The sequence below is a fragment of the Lolium rigidum genome, chromosome 7 (assembly GCF_022539505.1).
Source record: "Lolium rigidum isolate FL_2022 chromosome 7, APGP_CSIRO_Lrig_0.1, whole genome shotgun sequence".
NCBI lineage: Eukaryota > Viridiplantae > Streptophyta > Magnoliopsida > Poales > Poaceae > Lolium > Lolium rigidum.
The window spans coordinates 53,170,332-53,177,079 of NC_061514.1; the positions used below are offsets into that span (position 1 = coordinate 53,170,332).

Here is a 6,748-nt window from a genome sequence, read left to right on the forward strand (position 1 = left end):
ATCCCCTCCGGTTGTCCCGATTTCTGTCACTTCGGGGCCATTGGCTCCGGACGGTGACATGTGCATACAACTTGTAGATACAATCTAAGCAATAAGTATAGAGCTCAAATCTAAGATCATGCCACTCGGGCCCTAGTGACAAGCATTAAACACAACAAGATTGCAGCAACAATAACTTCATAAACTTTGTAGATAGACAATCATAACGTAACAATCCATCGGATCCCGACAAACACAACACCGATTACATCGGATGAATCTCAATCATGTAAGGCAGCTCATGAGATCATTGTATTGAAGTACATGGGGGAGATAATACCAACTAGCTACAGCTAGAACCCGTAGTCCATGGGGGAACTACTCACGGAGCATGATGGAGGCGGTGGCGTCGATGGAGATGGCTTCCGGGCACTTCCCCGTCCCGGCAGGGTGCCGGGACGAGACTTCTGTCCCCCGAATTGGAGTTTCGCGATGGTGGCGGCGCCCCGGAGTCTTTTCTCGGAGTTTCGTCAAGAGTTACGGTGTTTTTAGGTCGAAAGGGATTTTATAGGCGAAGAGGCGGCGCGGGGGCACTCGGGGCGCCACACCACAGCCGGCGCGGGCCCGGGCCAGGCCGCGCCGCCTTATGGTGTGGTGGCCCTCCGGCCCCTCTCCGACTCTTCTTCGGTGTTCGGATGCTTCCGGGAAAAATAGGAGGTTTTGTCTTCGTTTCGTCGAATTCCGAGAATATTGCCCGAACAGCCTTTCCGGAACCAAAAACGAGCAGAAAACAGAACTGGCACTCGTGGCATCTTATTAATAGGTTAGTTCCGGAAAATGCATGAAATCATCATAAAGTGCAAGCAAAACATGTAAGTATTGTCATAAAACAAGCATGGAACGACAGAAATTATGGATACGTCGGGGACGTATCAGTTATCAAACAAGCGGCGAGAGCGATTTACCCAGGTTCGGGGCCCTCGATGAGGTAAACCCTTACGTCCGGCCTGTCTGATCTTGATTATGAAAATATCGGGTTACAATGGGGTGCCGAAGGTTTCGGCTATGATCTCGTCGAGAGACTAAGTTCTGCAGGGACCTACCTCTAGAATTGCGGTGACTATGATTACTAAGATTGCGTGTGTCCTCGGCAGCCTCTCTCCTGGCCCTTATATTGGGGGCCAGGTCTCGAGAGATCTGTCCGGGTACGACTAGGTTACAAAGAGTCCTAGTTCTAAACTTTCCTTGTATTCTTCGTCTCCTTGTCTTGTTCTTCAAGATTTCTTCTTTGGAACCGACGTAGTGGCCCACCTGGCCATCGAGTGCCTTCATGGGCCCCTAGTGGGGACGCAAGAGGTAGCGCAACATTAGTTACCCGAAGGGTAATGCCCACATCAGCCTCCTCAATGCAACCGGAAGCAACTGTGTCATAATAATGTGGCATTCATGCAACTTCGTGTTTTGGAATTTGTTCTCTGCCATATTTATAATCCCCTTTATATTCGATGAGAAGCCATACGGTACCTTGATAGTATAAAGGACTTCAAAAAATATTTCCTTCTCCGCTTTGTTAAGAGCGTAGCCGGTAGGACTTAAGTGACGCCCTTTATCCGTCTTGTTCTATCGTTGCTTGTTTTCTGGGTCTTTCATACGTTGCTGGTCCTCCCGTGCTTTTGGTGTATCTTTTGTCTTCCCATACACGTCTAGGAAACCTAGCAGGTTCACGCAAAGATTCTTCATCACGTGCATCACGTCGATTGAAGAGTGGACCTCTAGGTCTTTCCAATAGGTAGCTCCCAAAATATAGATTTCTTCTTCCACATGCGTGCGTGTTCGGTAACGATGTCATTCAGAACAGATTGACCTCCATGACCCTTTCCAATGATTACTTTTATATCCCTGACCATATCAAGTAAAGCATCACTAGTACGGAGGTGAGGCTTCTCCCGGTGATCTGCCTCGCCTCTGAAATGCTTGCCTTTCTTTCTCACGGCGTAACTCTTTGGAAGAAATCGGCGATTCCCCAGGTACACAACCTTCTTACATTTATCCAAATATACACCTTCAGCCTCATCTAAATAGTGCGTGCATGCATTGTATCCCTTGTTTGTCTATCTTGAAAGGTTACTAAGAGCAGGCCAATCATTGATGGTGGTCACGAAAAGCAACACTCGTAGGTCAAATGGCTCCTGTTTGTGCTCATCCCACGGATGTACACCTGGTTTGGCCCATAAATGTAAGAGTTCTTCAAATAATGTCCTGACGTACACATAAATATCGTTGCCGGGTTGGTTTGGGCCTTGGATGAGCACTGACATCATATGAACTTCCGCTTCATGCACAACCAAGGAGGAAGATTATAGATACATAAAGTTAAGGCCATGTGCTATGACTGTAGCTCTGCTCACCAAAAGGATTGATGTCATCTGTACTTACACCAAACCTTAAGTTCCTCGCGTCACCTGCAAAGTCCAGGAACTCTCTATCAATTTTTCTCCACTGCGACCCATCAGCGGGGTGTCTCAACATCTTGTCTTTCTTACGGTCTTCTTTGTGCCATCGGAACAACTTGGTATGGTCTTTGTTTCTGAATAGACGTTTCAACCGTGGTATTGTAGGAGCATACCACATAACCTTGGCAGGAATCCTCTTCCTGGGGAGTTCGCCCTCAACATCACTAGGGTCATCTCGTCTGATCTTATACCGTAGTGCAGTGCATACCAGCCATTTTTCCAAATTTCCGTACTCCTCACCGCGGTAAATGATGCAGTCATTAAGGCATGCATGTATCGTTTGCACCTCTAATCCTAGAGGGCAGAGAACCGTCTTTGCTTCGTACGTAGGCAATTCGTTATCCTTTGGAATCTTCTTCTTCATTATTTTCAGTAACTTCTCAAATGCCTTGTCACATATACCAGCCTCTGTTTTTCATTGCAACAACTCCAGTGTGGTACCGAGCTTTCTGTTGCCATCTTCGCAATTTGCGTACAACTTTTTTTGTGATCCTCTAACATTCCCTTTAACTTGCGCTTCTCTGTGTGCATCAGCGATGGCCCGACGAAGATCATTAGCGGGCTCATTTGATGCCTCTTCATCTTCAGCTTCCCCTGCCTCTTCATCTTTAGCCTGCCCCGTTGCAGTATGACCGTATTTAGGGCACATATCATCATGCTCTTCTTCTTCTTCATTATCTTCCATCATAACCCCTCTTTCTTCATACTTGGTCCAACAATTATAGCTGGGCATGAAACCTTTCCAAAGCAGGTGGGAGTGAAGGACTTTCCACCTAGAGTATTGCTTTAAGTTTCGACAGTCAACACATGGACAACACATAAAACCATCCGCTTGTGGGTTTTACTCAGCCACACGGAGAAAATCTTTCAGGCCCGCAGTGAACTCGTTAAGGCGTCCGTCAACGTACACTCATTGCCGCCGGTTCATCTACATCATATAATTTCGTTTATTAAAAGACCATTACAAAACATCATAAATAATGAAATGAAAACTGTACAAATGAAAGGGTAAAGTTGCTTACCTCGATCGAGGAGTAAAGAAAGAGGAGAAAGCTTAAGTGTCGCTCGGGCACCTCATATCATTTTTGTTTTGTGTGAAATAAAGCTGCATCATTCTCTCATGCATTTCATCGAGCACCTCTTGTGCATAGGAAAGAAAAACAAACAAGCAGACAACCCTCACACCTTACACCAAGAAAAAAGAAAGGAGAGGGCTGGCTGGGGTGAGCTGAATTTATAGGCAAAGCCGGAAGCTTTAGCACCGGTTCATGTCACGAACCGGTGCTAATGTTTACCTTTAGCACCGATTTATGCTACGAACCGACGCTAAAGGTTTCACGCCTGCCACGCGGCTGGCGACAACCCTTTAGCATGAACCGGAGATAAAAAATATAAGCCCTGTTTTCTACTAGTGAGTAGCAGGGTTTTAGTAATTGGATAGTGACAATATGTTCGAGAGCTATTATGGTTTTTACCTTTCTTTTGCTACCTCACTAGGGATAAAGTGAATGCATGTGCTATGTTCATCATGTGACAGTAATGGTGATCTTGTTTGTTCAAGGTAGCATATTTGACATTCAAACTTCATGTCAAAGTACTTATTGCTATGCCCTGTTAATTCTTAATACAAGATTGATGAAGTTTCATTCTTGTGGAGCATAAGAGGGATGTGTTGCATCATCTCTATGTTAGAACGTGATGCCCATATTAATTCTGATGTTACATATAATATGATTTGCACCTTCATATCTCATTGATGAATTGCTTTTTGTCCACCACAACTTTACGAGGGAATAGTCAGGTGAACCCATAAATCCCGGTCCACTTTTTATCATAAGAAACACATTTATCTTGCATTTACATTGTTTTCTATTTGATGCACTATTTTATTTCTAAAATACAAAAATATTTACTTTTCTTATTTGCATCCAAAACAACAGAAACAATCAATATTTTTACAGTTTTTTACTTAGTTTACAGTTTTTTACTTAGTTATTTTTATCAGTTTAGTTTCTACTTGTTTTATTACTACTTGTGTTATTTCCTTACGCGAAATCTTGTGCTTGACAACCACACGGTGGAGTTGGGGACACAAGACATTTACTTACTTGCAGGATTGCTTAAAGAAGAGAGAAGAGAATACTTTTCCATCCAGTTCCCCGAGAGTTCGATATAAACCATCGTGTCACCCTTGTGGGGAAGATACTTCCTTGATACAACACTATGCACTTGAAGTCCGAACGTATCTAGATGTTTTTGGCGTAGTTGTTGGGGAATCATCAAGCCCGTCAACCGCTATCAATAGTATTTTCTGACGCCGTTGCCGAGGAACTGAGAAGAGTTACATTACATTAGTTGCCGCGCAAGAAGCTCTAAGCACTGCAAGAGATTTTCTAACACCATTTCTCACCCAAGCTTGGGGAGTAATCAAGCTTGGGCCTTGATGTTTGTCTTTCGGATAGGGAACACAAGCTCCTCCTCCTTCATAATCCTAAGCATCACACTCAGAAGATCATCACCTCCGGCCGTTGCCGTCGCCGTCTCCTTCTGCTTCTTCTCTCGCCTTGCCTCACACTCATCGATGATTTCATCAAAGACGGCGTTGACCTGCCGATGCGCTCGCCAGAGCCGGCTCTTCACACCATTGACGGAGTCCAAGAAACCCAGAACAGGGAAGATGTCTGTGAAGCAAAGCCCCCCGCTCTGGTCGAGCAACACATGGATCGCAGACAAGAACCGCTCTTGAAGCTAGCCCTCGCACCCCTCGCCGAACGTGGCATGTGCGGTGATCGTGTTCGCGCAAGACATCAGCAGCTTGCCCATATTGACTGGATTCCCGCCCTTGCCGGTGTGGCGGATAGTTTGAACCATGGACATGGTTTTGCTATCTCTGATGGCTGCGAACTGCCTCACCTTCCGCGCGCTCAGAAGCTCCATTGTACAGAGCTTGCCCAGCATCCTCCAGTACTCGTCGTACGGTGAGAAGGCAATGTCGAGGTTCCCATAGCAGGAGACCTCCAATGCCAGAATGCTCGACCGCGACGCGAAGTTGACGTTGTTGTCCCGGAGGACCTCCTGCGTCGCCGCCGGAGAGGAGATGATGACCTGGCCCAGCTGCAGGCACATCACCGGGCCGTGCTTCTTAGCCAGGTCCCGGAGAACGACCTGCGGCTCTGGAGTGAGGAGGTGGAGGAGGTTTCCGATCAGCGGGAGACGCCGTGAACCAGGATGCCGCCTCTTGCTCGACTTTCCGCCAAGAGTAAGGACACAAGGATCATTAGCGAGGCGAGGGAGAGGATGATTAGGGTGGCTGTGCTTAGCTCCATGATGATGGCTTGATTTAACTTGGGCATCTTCGACTGGTGCGAATAACAGCAAGCAAGAATGGTCTTTTACAAGCATCGTTGCCACGTAAAGGGTGCACAGCGCGCGGTAGGATCTTTCCGACATGAGTAAAGGTATCTGTTCAGGTAGGATATCCCACGGCGAGTCCGGCAGCCGGACTGACTTTTCAGGTACTAGAGCATCTTTAGCGGAATCCCAGACGGCAATCCTCAAATCGGTGTATGTAGCCATACAGAACTCAAAATATTTTCCAGCGATATTCATTTTCCTGAAGAGGCAGATAAGGTATTAGGCGGCTGATTAATACCACCAGAAAGACAAAAAAAAGGATTCTAAGGAATAAAAAAAATGCAAAAATTGGGTCTATGTTCAACGGAAAAAAATTATCAAGAGCAAGGAAAAGTATTTTGTTTCCATTCGCCCTGCAGTCGCATATGAAATTGACGAAGGGAGAAATTTAGCAACACTTTTCCCGCAAGATCTCTTGCAAGAAGAAGATAATCTCCAACTTCGACTTGTCAATTTTATTTCTCATGAAAATAGCAAGTTAACTCAAAGAATTTATCACACAAATAGTCAATTTGTTAGAACTTGCTTAGCAGTGAATTGGGAACAAGAAAAAAAAAAGAAGGCTGGTGCTTAGGTCACCTCAAACACGTTTTGGGGATCGTAAAACATCCGCGCAGTTCAAACGCGCCAAACGCGGCTCGCACATATCCGAATATGCTATTATGTGAGCCGCGACGTCCGCGCAGTCCAGACACGCTCGCATAACAGCATATCCGAATATGATGTTATGCGAGCCGCGTTTGGCGCGTCTGACTGCGCGGTCGTTTTTCGGCCCGCAACCAAGAACCGTAAACTCCGTTAATTCTCAATGCAACAATATAATCATGCAAAATAGATTGTTC

At 45.9% G+C, this 6,748-nt stretch overlaps 1 pseudogene; it reads right to left on the reverse strand.

The window, feature by feature from the left end:
- Positions 1–4,919: 4,919 nt before the first annotated feature.
- LOC124671358 lies at positions 4,920–5,818 on the reverse strand (annotated as a pseudogene).
- Positions 5,819–6,748: the final 930 nt, after the last annotated feature.